The 16,549-nt window shown below is 42.1% G+C and overlaps 1 long non-coding RNA gene across 1 annotated transcript; it reads right to left on the minus strand.

Moving 5' to 3' along the window:
* Positions 1–17: 17 nt before the first annotated feature.
* Positions 18–10,174, minus strand: LOC117734964. The gene is made up of 3 exons (XR_004609850.1): positions 10,024–10,174; positions 1,235–2,154; positions 18–1,005 (listed from the first exon to the last, which is right to left on the minus strand). It is a non-coding gene; the product is annotated as an uncharacterized LOC117734964 (long non-coding RNA).
* Positions 10,175–16,549: the final 6,375 nt, after the last annotated feature.

Consider the following 16,549-nt stretch of genomic DNA (forward strand, 5'->3'; position numbering starts at 1 on the left):
CTGTTTTTGAAGGAAATAAAAAAAAAAAAAGAAACATCCAGAATGTGTTTGTGTGTGTGTGTGTGTGCTTTTTCTTTGCTTTTTAAAATATAAAACTGTGGACCATCAGATAGGATATCGGGACATTTTTCATATTTAATCACTTTCAGTTTTCATGAAACAAACCCCCCAAAATAGTTTCCTCACATTTTCATCATTATTTTATTTAGACGAATAAAATCTGCAAAGCAATATAAACCACAGATGCCTTATTAATGTCTCAGCGGTCGACTATAAAGTCGCTCTAAATCGAAATGGGTCTTTTCTTTTTCGATGTGGATTTTTATTCAAACATTCGTTCATCGGTCTTTTTTAAAGGTACAATATTCAATATCATCAATATATGTAGCTTCAAACAACTATTTTCTATGTAAAGATGCATTTGTGTGCAGTTTGTTGTTAAAATGTGGGTCAATTTGAATTATTACATAACGTAAAATGTGTAACCTTTTTAAATTTTTTTATTATATTTTAATTAGTTTTGGATCATTTCTAGATTTTGTCTAATTTCAGCTAACAGAATCTAAAGCTCAGTTTTCCCGCTCGTTCCCAAACTCTGACTTTGACCTTTGGCCTTTCGCTCCTACTTTCACCCCCTGGTCTACTAAAAACATTTCAATAGGTTACATTAATACAAATAGTCCATAAACAATGAGCTGTGTTGGTTCAACTATAAGCTAAACTCCATCTATAGAGGGAACTTTTATGTTACTCCCCTGAGCTTCAAATCTCACCTTCAGGTCCTCAAACCTTTGATCCCTGAGTTTCAGGTCCTCGGCATTTTTCTGCAGTGCTTTCTAAACATTTTTTTAATTAATCAATTTATTTATTAAATATTAACACTCCGGTCAGGTGGAGAGGTCCTTTGAGCCCCGTTTTCTTTCCTCTGCTTCCTGGTCCACTCATCAGGGTCCAGGGATCCCGACTTATAGTTACGTCATCGTCGCAGCCCGTCTCTGAACACTCCTACACACAAAACAATAAACAAATATTACCAAGACCTGAGTGGCGCTTGGAATTATAGAAGTTTTTGATTTATCATTAATTAATTATCAGAATCGATAAAGTTGTCTCACTCTGAATACACAATGTAACTATTAATAACGAGCCGTTTATTGTTCCCAACACGTTTTTCTACTTGTTTTCCAATTTTAAGAATTGTCATGATTATTATTAATGTGTTCATCATAACCACCATCTCCGTGCTCTTCTTGGTCTGCGCTCCTCCGCTTGTTGTCCTCTCTCCTCTCAGATCTCCGGTTCCTCTCCCACCCTTTATTCAGACAGTGGCGCCTCACCCACCCAGACGTCCCTCGATTCAGCGACGCCGCCCCTCCACTCATCACGTGTACGCCGGGGTGAGCACGCGCCCCATGCTGAATGCAACAAATATACATTCTTGGCTTTTCTTTATCTTCATCTTTGCGTCATCCTGAGAAGCACTAAAACATTAATCAAGACGTCAATCGAGAGCGATGTCACGATGTCACCGCAAACAAAGACGCCAAGATTCGACAGCTTGGGGTCTGTTTGCCTTGTTAGGGCTTTTGTTTGTGCAAGAGGTGGGAACACGTTTAAATAAATATGAAAGACGTCAATGTGTGTGTGTGTGTGTGTGTGTGTGTGTGTGTGTGTGTGTGTGTGTGTGTGTGTGTGTGTGTGTGTGAGAAAGTTGATTCTTGAAGTGTATCCAAGCTTTTCTTGCTTCATTAACTCCCCACAAGGGAGACATGGCAGAGATCCAGCCTCTCTCGGGTCCCATCCCCGCTTTGCTGTTGTGACTGCGGTCACTCGTTGCCGTGCCAATGCATGCTGGGATTGAACAGAGAGAAATCTGTCCGGTGTGTGGGATGCCCGAGTTGGCTTGTGTCCAAACCGTGGACGGAGGAGGAGGGGGTGCCCGGACATCTTCCCATGCTTTTCATAACAAACGGTATAACGTGTCCCATTGGCTCGTCGTGCACCGCCGGGTGTCCTCCAAGATGGCCGCTAAAGTTCACAGGCTCCCCTCATCCCATCTTGCCCCCCCTTTCCTCTGCTTCCTGGTCCACTCATCAGGGTCCAGGGATCCCGACTTATAGTTACGTCATCGTCGCAGCCCGTCTCTGAACACTCCTACACACAAAACAATAAACAATAAACATCACAAATATTACCAAGACCTGAGTGGCGCTTGGAATTATATATTATATGTTTTTGATTTATCATTAATTAATTATCGTGCACCGCCGGGTGTCCTCCAAGATGGCCGCTAAAGTTCACAGGCTCCCCTCATCCCATCTTGCCCCCCCCCCACCACCTGGCTTCCTGCGGCGTCTGTGTTTCCTCTGCACCGAGGAGTCTGACTGCTTTGGTTGTCTGTCCATCTGTTTGTGTGTGTGTGTGTGTGTGTGTGTGTGTGTGTGTTTGTAGTCAGACAGATCTACACATGGCAGATACACGACAAAAGATGCAGAACATGTGAGAGACAGAGCAGAGATGTATGCACAGGCAGACAGACAGACAGGCAGCCAGACAGACAGGTAGTCACACAGAACTATAAACTGCAGATTAAGAGGTGCAAGACACCAGGACACTGACCCTGCATAACACAAAGGCACATTAGAAAATATGGGACATCAGACAGACAGGTACAGATGGCAGACAGATGCACAGACACACAGACAGAGATCAAGCCACGCAGAGGGAAAAGACAGACAGACACACAGACAGACAGGTGGACCCAGTAGCAATCAAAAGCAGCATCCCTCCTGCTCTCCCTGTGTGGTGAGGATCAGAAACGAGGTACGCTGTCTTTCATCCTTCTTTATTTCCCTGTCGTGTTGCCGTCCGCTGCGCTTTGTTTCTTCCTGTGTGTTTATTGTAGCCTCGTTCTATTTTTTGGAGGGGGGGGGGGGGTTGTCTCTGTTTTTGTTTTGTATTTGTTTTTTTTGTCTGGGTTTGCTTCGCTCCTTTGTGCCCGTGGTGTGTGCCGACGTCTCAGGGCGCCGTGCCAACGCTGCCTGAGGAAAACCAAGCTGTGTGTGTGTGTGTGTGTGTGTGTGTGTGTGAGTGTGTGTGTGTGTGTCGGTGGCAGCTGCAAACTCTTGTTTGTGGCATTACATCCATGTGATGAAAAAGGATTTCTCTCCATTCAGAATGTTGGATGGGAGAGAAAATGAAGAAGAACCAGATGAAGTAAACGTCGGGAAAACATGCAATGTCCAATCAGCAAGAGATAAATATTATATACAGTATGTAATCAATCCCACTGCACAATTCTGCAATTTCAAGCATGGACAAAACAATAAGAGTTGATGCATTCAAGGTCCCAATTTGCACGTCTGCTTTTTTTGGGGCGTTTCTCCTCGACTTGATTTCGTTGTTTCTCCTCGAAGCTCTTCGATGTTGCGGCATCTTTAAATCCAACGGCGAGGCGAATCTTTAAAGTCGCCCACTATGTTGAGTCATTGGTCACATTGGTCAGACAGTCAAGAGACATAAACATGCCAAACTATTACAAAAAGGTTTGATTGCCAATATGGCGAGGGGGCGTTTCATCCTTTATTTGAGTAAAATTCCTGCTATGAAGATGTCAGTTAAGTAAGAGTACATAAGTATTGTCTGCAGATTGTACTTAAAGTATGAAAAGTAGAAAAGGTTCCTCCTGTGATTTTTATATTTTTATCGATACATATTATTGGATTAGAATTACTGTCGCTTTGTAAGCAGCATTATATTGTTATAGTTGGTGGATTTGGAGTAAATTTTAATTATTTTACAAACGCTACTGTTAGCTATTTTAATCCATGAAAATTAATCATATTTTACAGGATAATCATGTGTTTTATGTGTCAAATCTTAATCTGTACTCAGACGATTATGAAACAACCAAAAGGCACTCGTGAGATGCATTTATAGCTGTAAGAGCAGAACATTAAGATGCAGTATTTAAAGTGACAGTTTCAGGCCGGTCTCGGCTGCAGTATATCGAAATACTTTAAAATATAATAAAGAGAGAGAAAAACATTGCTATCGTATGTTAAAAAGCATTGAATTTTTGACTGCAGTGCAGTTGACTTTTCTGTTTATGTACGCTAAAGAAGTCAGCATCTATCCTTCTGTCTGTCTGTCCGTCTATCTATCTATCTATCTATCTATCTGTCTGTCAAGCATCTATCTATAGATAGATAGATGATAGACCAATCTATCATCTATAATCAATCTATCTATCTATTCATCTATGATAGATGTATCAATAGATCCATCCATCCATCTATCCATATACCTATCTATCCATCCATCTATCTATTTATCCATTTATCCATCCATCTATCCATCTATCTATGTATCCATCTATCCATATATCTATCTATATATCCATCTATCTATTTATCCATCTATCCATCTATCTATTTATCTATCCATCCATCTATCTATCCATATATCTATCTATCTATTTGGCAGACAATGTGTGTGAACTTCAGCATAGTAACACATCAAGAGGATATTTACTTTTCACTCGACCATCTGAGGTCCAGGAAACAACAGCACGTTGATGGTATTTCACTGCGACATGACTTTCCTGTAAAACTGAAACCTGAACGTTTCTATTTGAAACTTAAATGTTTCTGTTTGAAACCTAAATGTTTCTATCTGATACCTAAATGTTTCTATTTGAAACCTAAATGTTTCTGTCTGAAACCTAAATGTTTCTGTCTGAAACCTAAATGTTTCTATTTGAAACCCTAAATGTTTCTGTCTGAAACCTAGTCTAAAACGAGTGGCCTCTAGTGGAGACCGGTGGTACAACAGTCTGAAGTCCAAAGTCACAGCGAAATGACTTCCTAGTCCTTTGAATGGATTTTGTGTGCAGACAGTGTGTACTAAAACAACATAAACACACACACATAGACACAGTTACATTCTGCAACACCTTTGTGTGGTGAAAGTGTTGCTACGTACATTTGTATCGTTTCTATTCTTTGTGTTTCTGCCCTTTGCCGTCTCCTCCGTCTCCCTCTGTTTCATGAAGTGAAAGAAAGAGTCCATTGGTGGCAGTGTTGGAATGTGTGTGTGTGTGTGTGTGTGTGTGTGTGTGTGTGTGTGTGTGTGTGTGTGTGTGCGGGCAGTTGTGTATATGCAAATGAGTGCTGCCTTTGTATTTCTTAATCTTGCATGGTATTTAGCATTTGTAATGTGTCATGATGCACTGTGTGTGTGCGTGTGTGTGTGTGTGTGTGCGTGTGTGTGCGTGCGTGTGCGTGCGTGTGTGGGTCTTTGCCAAGGGCTAGTGTTGTCCTATTGAATTCAAGAACCGATTTAAATCTCTCCTCTCCTCTCGAACTGAAAAGGCAGCTGACTGTTGAAGCCTCGTGGATGTCAGTGTTTCCTTAAATGCACTCGAGCATTCAAAGAAAACAAAAGAAATACTAAAACATTACTGCTGCGTGTGTCTGTGTGTGTGTGTGTGTGTGTGTGTGTGTGTGTGTGTGAGTGAAAACATGTCTCTGATGTTTGTGTCCGGGTGTGATTGTTTACTACGAGCCACCCCTCCTCTCTCTCTTTGCCACTCGGTTGATTTGTATGTTCAACACACACCAGAGGGCAGACTGACAGCTGTGCTGTCTAGACACCTTATGTGTGTGTGTGTGTGTGTGTGTGTGTGTGTGTGTGTGTGTTAGAGAGAGAGAGACACACAAGACTGTGACCGCTCTGTCAAGTTATTTCTCTTAGGCCACTTGTAGCCACACACACACTCTACAGTATTAACCTACAGAAAGTCATCCTAAATCATGTGTCTGATTGGTTGGTTAAGTGTGTGTGTGATGTCTACATTCCTCTGTACTCCTGATTGGGTGATTGTGCAGCATCCTGTTTAATTAGCGTGTCCAAGGCGACGGCTCTTTTAGAGGGGAGGGGAAAAGAGGGGCATTCATGGGAAATATGCAAATTAGGGTGCTGTCGTGTTAATAAAGCAGGAACGACGTTGTGACACACGCACACACGCATGTATCATTAGTTCACTGAGCCACTATGACTGATGAGTGTCTGATGTATTTCATGACTACTTTCTATACTTACATGCTTTTATTTTTCTCACACAGTTATGCTGCTGTTGTTTGTGCACAATAACCTCGCTGTAAGTACTTTATATTTTCTACTCACAAGTTCCACCTTTTTAAGATGTTTTTGGGTGTGTTTTAGCCTCCATTGTGTTTTAACTGCGAGGGCGCACTAGACACATATATAGATGTTTTGTTTTGTTTTGTCCTTCCCTATATTTTTTCCTTCACTATCGTTCAAATAGTTTGTTTGCATGTTCTAACGTCAGCTAAACTTTTGAACACTTCCCTGCAGGAGGATATAAAGTCACTAAATTCAGTTATAAGTATCAATATCATCATAATGTCATCCAGGGCATAATGTCACCAAGCGTGAAACATACCCATTTAGTTGTATTTGTTGTCTTACATGTTCCTCCGTTTCTTTATTATTAAAACATTTTCACGTTGTTTTCCAATGTTTCAAACGGCATTCGGTAGTTGTAAGCTTTGCTGCAGTTCCTCAACAAACCTCCCTTGTAACCTTGTTTCCTCGTTCCCTCGTTCCCTAACGCAGAACCAGTGGAGCAAAACACTTCAGCGATGCACAGATACAGATATGTATCCTCCCTCGTGTGGTTTATGTGAGTTTACGAGTGAAATACACAAAATAAAGAGTCGGGGCGGAGAAAGTAGGAGAAAAGAAATGAGAGAGAAGTGGGCTGTGTGTGTGTGTGGGTGTGTGTGTGTGTGTCAGTCAGTCAGTCTACTGGTGTGAACCGGCGAGTTGATTGTCCTGTAGCCATTGATATGGAGATGGGAGAACTGTGTGTGTGTGTGTGTGTGTGTGTGTGTGTGTGTGTGTGTGTGTCTTGCAGTAGTAGGACTGCTGAATCATAAACATTTATGGTGTTGTAAAAAAAGCCAAAGGCACCAGTTAAGTCCATCCAGAGCTAAATAATCACCGCAACAACAATACATTCGTAATGCAATAAACGCTCATAAATTAATAAAATGCAGAAATCTGTCCCGTGGATGTCGTCATCCAGTCGTCTGACATTTCATCTCTCGTCTCTGGAATTGGGATGAACACTAACTCCAGGCAACCGGCCGTACGGTTATCACAGTAAAGCATCCCATTCTCAGACAAATGATGAAGAAGAATATGAGCAGTGAGGATGTTGGTGCCAGCGAGACACCGTGACTGATATTATCTGATGATAAAATATCTATGAAATAATAAATATCTCATCTGAGAGGCTCGGACAGACAGACCGGGCTGCAAGAGAAAACCTCCAGCAACCCCCTGATGCCCTGGGGTCACCTGTCCGTGGTGGTCTCCACCTCCAGGAGCAGGTCTGTGTGATGGAGCAGGTCCCTCACAGGTGACGGTGCACGTCTGCGTCTGCTCGGGCTTTACGTTCTCTTTTAGCATCGCAGCTGAATGTCAGTGAAGGACTTCTTGTCATTTAGAGGCTTAGTTGAAAGCACAAAAAGAAAAACTTGAAAGAAGAAAATAAATAAGAATAACCTTCATCTCCCCCGTGTCTTTATTTTTTTTTCTCTCTCTCTCTCTCTTACATTCTCCATTTCTAATCTCCAGTAATTTCTCTCTCTACCCTCTGTGCTCACTGAGATGTGAAATCAGACCCTTCCCCCTGTTGTTCCCTCTTTCTCTTTCACTTTGTTCATCCCTCTCTCTCTCTCTCTCTCTCTCTCTCTCTCTCTCTTTTCTCCCTTGCTCGCATACCCACACTCTCTCGCCCCGACTGTCATTGCTGGTCTTTTGTTTCTGGTCGACTGAGAACCAATTGCTGTTTGGCAGCGAGCCAGAATCCAAAGAGATTTGGGAGAAGAGTGTGTACACACACACACGCGCACACACACACACACACACACACACACACACACCTAGATACACATACACCTACATGTGCACAGAGTGAGAAAGATCCACATTAATTTTCAAAGTAAGCCCTTAATGATCCAGGAAAGTCAAAAACAGAGCAGTGACCCGGTCGGATCCATCCACCCATCTGTCTGTCTGTCTGTATGTGTGTGTGTGTCTGTCTGTCTGTCTGTCTGTATGTGTGTGTGTGTCTGTCTGTCTGTCTGTCTGTCTGTCTGTGTGTGTGTGTGTGTGTGTCTGTCTGTCTGTCTGTCTGTATGTGTGTCTGTCTGTCTGTCTGTCTGTCTGTCTGTCTGTCTGTCTGTCTGTCTGTGTGTGTGTGTGTGTGTGTGTCTGTGTGTGTGTGTCTGCATGTCTGTCTGTCTCTGAACTGATTCCATCATATCTACAGTATATCTATATGCATCATTTTATACGAACATTATTCCTCCAAATATTAGTTTATTAAGAGTGGAATAAACTTCACGTGATCACTTTATCTGTGTCCACAGATATTCTCATCTGAGGCGATCGATCTGTGATCGTATATATATATATATATATATATATAGTATATACTGTATATCTGTGATTAGTAACACGCATGTGATGTTAAAATATATTCTGGCCCCTCATCGAGTGCTGCAGGAATGAGTCCTACTCAATGAGTCAGCATTTTTAACTCAAGCTTAAGAGCTTTTAACATTCGGTTCTTCGGTGTAAAATACAAAATACGTGTTAAAATGTAAAAGCTTTTACGTGCAAATTCGCTTTTACTTTGCATTCACGCTTCCAAAATCACAAAAGTGGTGTTTATCTGTGAAGATTATCTTGCTGAACAAAAAGCCTCATAAACGTGTGTTTGCCAAAGAGCTTATTTTCTGCAATAATCCAAAATTGAACGGGAAAGAAGTCCCACGGGCTTGTTGTGGAGGGACCCAGTCGTTCATATTTATGAATATAAACCTCTTAGTTTTTAATATTTCTGCCGCATTCGATTCAAATTGTTCGCAAGAATATTCAACTTTTTTTTTGTTTATATTGTGTTTAATACTTGACTCCTTTCCTTAAAAGGCTTTCGTCAAGGAGATAAAGTATTCCATGAGTTTACAGTCAATTAAGACGCTTCCTCTGCATCCAGGAGATCAGAATACTGCGACGGACCGCGTTTTCTTAAGTGTACGGGCCGAATGTAACTCTATAATGTTATGAATAAGTCATGCAGATAGAAACTCTACACACACACACACACACACACACATACACATTTTAAATTCCTATGAAAAAAACAATGATACTTAGATTTTAATCAAACTGATGGGAGCCAATGTAGAGATGAAGAAGGAGATGAAGAGGAACATTTTATAGTAAAAAGTGTATTTTCAGGATGTGTTAAAACAGCAAAAATTAAAACTAACTGTTCATTCAGTGGAAACCATAGAAAAGTAGTACAGGACATGACAAATAACACTATGTACCTTCTAAATGTCCAAATTCTTAACCAGAATCTCAAAATGCTGAACTGAATGAATTCAAAGCCGAGCGTCTACATTTGACCCCCATTTGCATTGTGGGAGGTTAAGTTTTGATGCTACATGTCGTACACACTGCACCTTTAAGTTGTTAGTGTTCTTCCATTCAAACACAACTATTACAGGATGTGTTAGAAATGTTAAAAAAAAGTTAAAAGTACCCCTTGTGAAAACAATCCCAGACAATGAAATACTTTAAAGAAATATGTTTGGACATAAACCGTCCGTTCAATATGAACAGCCCGTTAGCTTAGCACAAAGACCTAACTCCACCAACCAGCACGTCATGTCTCGTATATATTTAGTCCTTACAAAAGTTCTAGTTTCAGTCTTTATGCTAATTAGCTGATGTCTCCAGCCTCATATTTAACAGACAAGTATGAGAGTGGGATTAATATTCTCATTTAAATCTACAAATAAGCTAATCTTTCTAAAATTGACGAACGATTCTTTCAACAGAAAGAATTCAAGAGAAAAGGTTTTGCAAATGGATGTGTGCGTGCGTGTGTGTGTGTGTGTGTGCGTGTACCTGTGTGTGTACCTGTTTGTGTGTCCAGATGGATTGCTGGATCCAGGCAGCCAATCATCAGGAGAATAAAAGAAAGAATGAATATTTAAATAAGAGTTGGTCCATCACGATAAAACTAATCTGCATGGCTAACCCTGCTGCCCATTTAAAGTGTGTGTGTGTATGTGTGTGTATGTGTGTGTGTGTGTGTGTGTGTGTGTGTGTGTGTGTGTGTGTGTGTGTGTGCATGCACCTTCCTGTAGAAATATGATTCATTGCATCTGGAACCTGCACTGGGGTTTCCATGGTGACGCCCGTCACGCTGGCAGGCCCCGTTGCGCACTCAAACACACACACACGCACACACACTCACACACTCACACACACAGACACTTGTACACACAGAGTGGAGAGACTGGCAGCATGCCAGGACAATCTACACACACACACACCCCTTCCCCCATGCACTAGAACATTCTGAGCACATACACACTTTTGGGCTGCAGGGACTGGCATGGGGGTTGGGGCAGCATGTGAAGCGACAAGAGGAAATAAGTTAAATTCCCTTAATGAGGAATGTAAAAAGGAAAAACTATAATTTCATCCTCTCTCTCTCTTTTATTTCATCCCGTTAACTCGATTGAAAATTAGAATAAAGGATAGATTGATAGCCATTACTTGTCAGATATTTAAGTGAGCGTTTAATGTGATGAAATCCTTTACTGCCCCCCCCCCCCACCCCCACACACACACACACACACACACCTTTCATCTCCTGTGTATGCCACTGTTTCCCCTCCCATCACATAATTCCCCTCTTTGTCGTTCACACTTTGAACTGCATTTACACACACACACACACACACACACACACACACACACACACACACTCACACGCTCTCTACAAGAGGTCTGAATGACCTGGCCGGCCTCAACAAAAGGCTGACAATGGCTCTCGGGTCGGCCTGCGGGCCACACGTTGCACCACGGCCCAGCAGACACACTAAACTGTTCTTTAAATGTGATATTTAGTGTCTTTATTAATCAAATCGTATTATCTCAAAAAGCCTTGTTCTTACTTTTCTTCTCGCCAGCTCTATTTAGTTTGGACTACATCCCAACAGCTGGTATATGTTATGTACTTTAGCTTAAACTTAAATATTTGAACACGACTAAGAGTCAACACCATGCTAACGCTAACGCAGTCTTAATGTTTATCCACGGACTATTAAAGAAATGGACTTATTGACTGACTTCCTTTCTGATTTGTGTAACCTGTCAATCACAAAGTAGCCCCGCCCTCAAGCACTCCCTGCATTATGGCCTATTTGACTTTAAATATGACCATCATTTCAGAAATGCTGTATTGAAGAGGACTTGAAACTAGAGATTGAGACCATAAACTCATGTTTACAATGTTTACTGAGGGAATAAATCAAGAGAGAAGTAGTCATTTATATAGACTTCTATACAACCAGAGGAGTCGCCCCCTGGTGGTCAGTAGAGAGAATGCAGCTTTAACACATGAAGCATAGACTTCTATACAACCAGAGGAGTCGCCCCCTGGTGGTCAGGAGAGAGAATGCAGCTTTAACACATGAAGCATAGACTTCTATACAACCAGAGGAGTCACCCCCTGGTGGTCAGGAGAGAGAATGCATCTTTAACACATGAAGCATAGACTTCTATACAACCAGAGGAGTCACCCCCTGGTGGTCAGGAGAGAGAATGCAGCTTTAACACATGAAGCATAGACTTCTATACAACCAGAGGAGTCGCCCCCTGATGGTCAGGAGAGAGAATGCAACTTTAAGGCACTTAAACAGTAGCTTCACTTTACAGAACCAAAGGTGTTTACCAACTTAGTTTTGTATATTAATCAACGTTGCGTAAGATTTGCAAACAAGCTCTAAACACAAAGTAGAGCTGAGGTTTATGGGGTTGGCATTATGCAGGTTATTTGATCATAAACCAAAGTCAATTACAAATGTTTTGATTTTACTTTAAAATGTGAGCTAAAAGGATGCTTTAAAGTGAAACTATTAAGCACTATGCCAATCCTTAGACTTAACATATCATTCATTAAACTGTTCAACCCACTATGAAATAATACTTACTGACCAACAGAGGCAGCAATGATTTGCTTTCACCGAATAAGACATTGATTTTGACATCACAGTCAAAGGAACAATCTAAAGGGAGTGAAACGGCTCACTAACACATGAGATATCTTCTATGGTCCAGTTTGTAGTTTTTGTACTGAGCTTAGCCATTAGGAAGAAACTGCATTTCTTCAAATGGCCATCAGGGGGCGACTCTTCTGGTTGTGAAGAGCAGTCTCTTTGTATAGAAATGACACTTAATTTATTACCTCATTAAACATTGTAAACATGAGTTTATGGTCTCAATCTCTTCTTCAATACAGCACGATGTATTGTATTCATTAGTATAGTAAATCATGGTCACAATTAGAGTACACTAGACTAGACCATAAAACAGGGTATGCTTTAGGGCGGCGCTACCTTGTGATTGACAGGTCTCGTTGGCCAGTCTAGGAGTCGTCCATGTTTTTGTAACTTAGAACTGTGACCCTTTCAGAGACTGTTTTCTTCATGAAAGTGAATTATTACCTTTTCGGTCACCTAAAAATATCTTATTTAGTGTTCGGTTGTATTTAGCTCCACCCTCTTGGGTGTCGTTCACTACGTGCACTTCTTATATACTATTATATATTATATGCATCTCTGGAAGGTTGTCCGTGTCGCCAACTTGGTGACGTTCTCGCTAGATTTTTTAGATTTTTGGAGCGACTGCTCGCTGCTTTCATTGGAAAAGAGTTGGCACCGTCGCCCTGAGCTTTTCAGTTGGATACCATTTTTTAATCAAGCTTTCTCTTTGCCGGTTTCTCCCATGTTACCTACCCAAGCTGTAAGTGTTCTCCGTGACAGCAGAAAAGCTGTCAGCTTCTTTTCCAACTATTTCTTTGGCCGCCCGTCAGAAAGTGAATTAGTAAGTCAAAGTTGAACAAAGTGGAAACTCTTGACCACACAAAAGGAGCAAAGTAACACTGTAGGTAACTGACGCTGTAAGTGAGCATGCTGTTACATTGATGGTGTGAAATGCCTTTGTATGTAGGCGGCTGAGCCAAAAGGGCATTCTTCTTTTACCTCATCTTCCCTCCCCCCTACGGGACACATGCACTCCACCGAGGGAACAATAAAAGGGTGCCAGCACTTTCATGGCCTTGTGTTAGCACATTGTGAGGCTGCAGAGTTTCAGCTTGTGAGTACACGTGTGTGTGTGTGAATGTGTCTGTGGGTTTGGAGGTGCAACTGTGGGCATCAGCGTCGGTGTGTTTGTTTCTCGACCCGGCGTCGCCTCTCTCTCTGCTGCGGAGACGTAATGTGAGAACGAGGCCAGCCAATCGCTGCACTTTGTGTGACCACCGATCTGCACGAGTTCCTGTGGTAATGGAGGAAGCAAGCCCGGCATTGGATCAGTGATATGAATATAAATGAGGGTGAATTTAAATAGAGGGGCGCATTTAAATATGTTATACTGTCGCCCAGCACACTTATCAAGACTATCTGCATATTCAAGACCTTGTGATGGATTACAGTGACAGAAATGGGAAGATGGCCAATAGTACCTGTTTAAATTGAATAACCTGTAGTTTGTGTGTGTGTGTGTGTGTGTGTGTGTGCGCAAAGTCTGCAAGGGCGAATGAAAGTCATCTGTGTGTAAAAAAGAAATCACAAGCAAATCAGTTGATGGATTAGGCTGGCATTCTGCTTGGTGTGTGTGTGTGTGTGTGTGTGTGTGTGTGTGTGTGTGTGTGTGTGTGTGTGTGAATGCACCGAGGGCTGACGAGAGGATGAATGTTCAGGTAATTGGTTGAGGAGCAGGTGTAATTTTAGCCACAACAAATCCATTTTGAAGCTGAGGAGGAGAAGAACACCGGTAAAAGATAGAGAGCTCTATACTGAACACATAAAATATCTTCATTTTTTGGTCGATTTTCCAACATTTATTAAACAGAACACTTAAAAAGTCTGACTGCATTATAATGGTTTACTGTTGAGGGGCGGCATTTTGAAGTCTTTATTATAGAGATGAGAATAAAGAGATGACAGGAAATCAAATAAGAAGGAGAGACCCCTTTTTTTACTTGAGAATGTGGTTTCTACACTGGTGGATTCACTTCTTCTTCTTTTTTATCCACAAAGCCAATTCATTACTTTAAATCATATGTTTCACAGCAGTTCAAAGATTCAAATTAACAATGGATGAATTTCATCTGTCAAGCTCAAAGGAAACACATTGACGTGAAAGAAGACAGAGGAGAAAACAAATAGAGATGAAGAATAAGAGACAGACAGCTTGTGTGTGTGTGTGTGTGTGTGTGTGTGTGTGTGTCTGTGTGTGTGTGCCCGCTGGCTGCTATTGTGTATCTGCGTGTGTGTTTGTGATGATAGAAAGTGGGGGAGGAGGGAGGAGGCAGAGAGAAGATAATGAGGTTTGAGAGGGAGAACATGAAAAATGAAGGGGTTGTGGTGATAAGTGTGGACTGAATGGGGGAGGCGGTTTGAAAGAGCGATGAATGATTTGAATCTGACTCAGAGGAACAGCAAGAAGAAAGAGGAGAAGGAAGAGGAGAAGGAGGAGGAGAAGAAGGAGGAGAAGCCGCGCAGCAATGAAGTGACACAAAGGCAATACATTTGTATTCGTGTTTGTTTCACAGGTTTTAGAGGAAAAGTAGTGCGACTGAAGTAATGTCACTCTGAGAGGTGCAGTGGAGACCTGCAGGAGAAAAAACATGCACTGTATACACGTGCACACACACACACACTGCAGCTTAGTGTGCGTGTCTGTGCTCAGGACAAGCTTATTACTACTTGACATGCAAATCTCTTTTCTGACCCTCTTCTGTCCCTCCGTCTGTCTCTCTCTCTCTCTCTCTCTGGCACTCTCAACTATTTTCCCTTAATCTCTCTCTCTCTCTCTCTCTCCCTCCTCACTAACTTTCTGTTCCATTCTCCTGCCTGCTCACTGTCCCTTTTCCTTTAGTGCATTCACATTTCAGACCAATTTTCAATGCCCCCTTCTCTCTCTCACAGGACAATACAAAGCTCTTACCCATTTTTTACATGCTCCCAAACACCTGCAGCTGCAAACGATCACTGTGACCTGCGTGTGTGTGTGTGTGTGTGTGTGTGCGTGTGTGTGTCTCTGCGTGTGTGTGTGTGTGTGTGTGTGTGTGTGTGTGTGTGTCTCTGAGTGTGTGTGTTTGCGTGTGTGTGTGGGCCAAGTCTGTGTTTGTATATGGATGATAAATGAGCACACGTATACAATTGCATAACTTCACCACAGCCAGTGCTAAGGTCACTTAGACAGTTCTGTATCTGTGTGTGTGTGTGTGTGTGTGTGTGTGTGTGTGTGAGTGAATGATTCAACCTTGGCCTGTCAAGGTGACTGACTGCCTCGTCACAGCCGCCCCGCTCGTCTCCTGCAGTAAAACCCATTCATGCGAACACTTTTTCAAAAATTGGAGATTAATTCATTTATTGGCCCAAATGTTGTAACTCGTGCTGGTGAGCTGACTCTAGTTTGGCTCTATTCTGGACAGTTCTATTCTTCGCTGACTTTCTCTGGACCTTTCTGATTTGTTACGGTCCAGCAGCTTATTAATAATGCTAGTTTTCCTCAGTATATTGCGACGCATGAGCGGACTCTCCCTAAACAAATCAGACCAACACGCAGATCTTTTTGGAGTTCGTCGACCTTTTGACTTCTCAAAAACTTAAATGTCACGTGCCTCGGCGCCAAACGACCCCCGTCTGAACACGTTATTACTGACGGGCGTGCACGTGAGCTCTGGGCTCTGTTTGCATGCATGTGTCAGAATGCCACACACTGTCTGCTCTCAGGTCAGTGTGTCCCGTGGCCTTTCCCCCTCTGTGGTGGAACTGCAGGATTTGTTTGTGAGAGACATTCTGTGTTATTGACATGACACGTGAACATGGTAAACATCGTACCGTGCTTAACACTGTCGAGGCTGCCGCGGTAATTCACACGGACGGTATACGTAGCTGTGTGATCCTGCACGTGCACGTCAACGTCCGCTGTGATGTACAATAATTACAAGCGGGAGCTCTGAAGGCAACTGTGGTACAAGTTTCAGAGGACGGCTGTTTTATGGCCTCTTTCATGAAGTTGTTTATCAATGTGTCGCACTTTGTAATTATAACGTGACAGCTGCAACGTAGGAACTTCAAACACGTACATGAAGGCAGGAAGAGTCACAAATATCAGACAAACCCATAAAAAAAAATTCCCATTTTGAGGCCAATTATATATATTATATATACACATCAGGATACCCGGACATGAGGAGCATTTTCCATGATCCCCCAGTGCTGAGAGGTGACCGACTTGTTTAAATGCTGCAGCATAAACTAATCTCCCCTTTGATCTCTGGTCATATAAAATCATTACTTGGCACTAGATGAACTCTACCTCTCTCTCTCTCCCTCTCTCTTTCTCCCTCACAGTCAAATAC

This window comes from Cyclopterus lumpus, chromosome 8 (genome assembly GCF_009769545.1).
Source record: "Cyclopterus lumpus isolate fCycLum1 chromosome 8, fCycLum1.pri, whole genome shotgun sequence".
Lineage (NCBI taxonomy): Eukaryota > Metazoa > Chordata > Actinopteri > Perciformes > Cyclopteridae > Cyclopterus > Cyclopterus lumpus.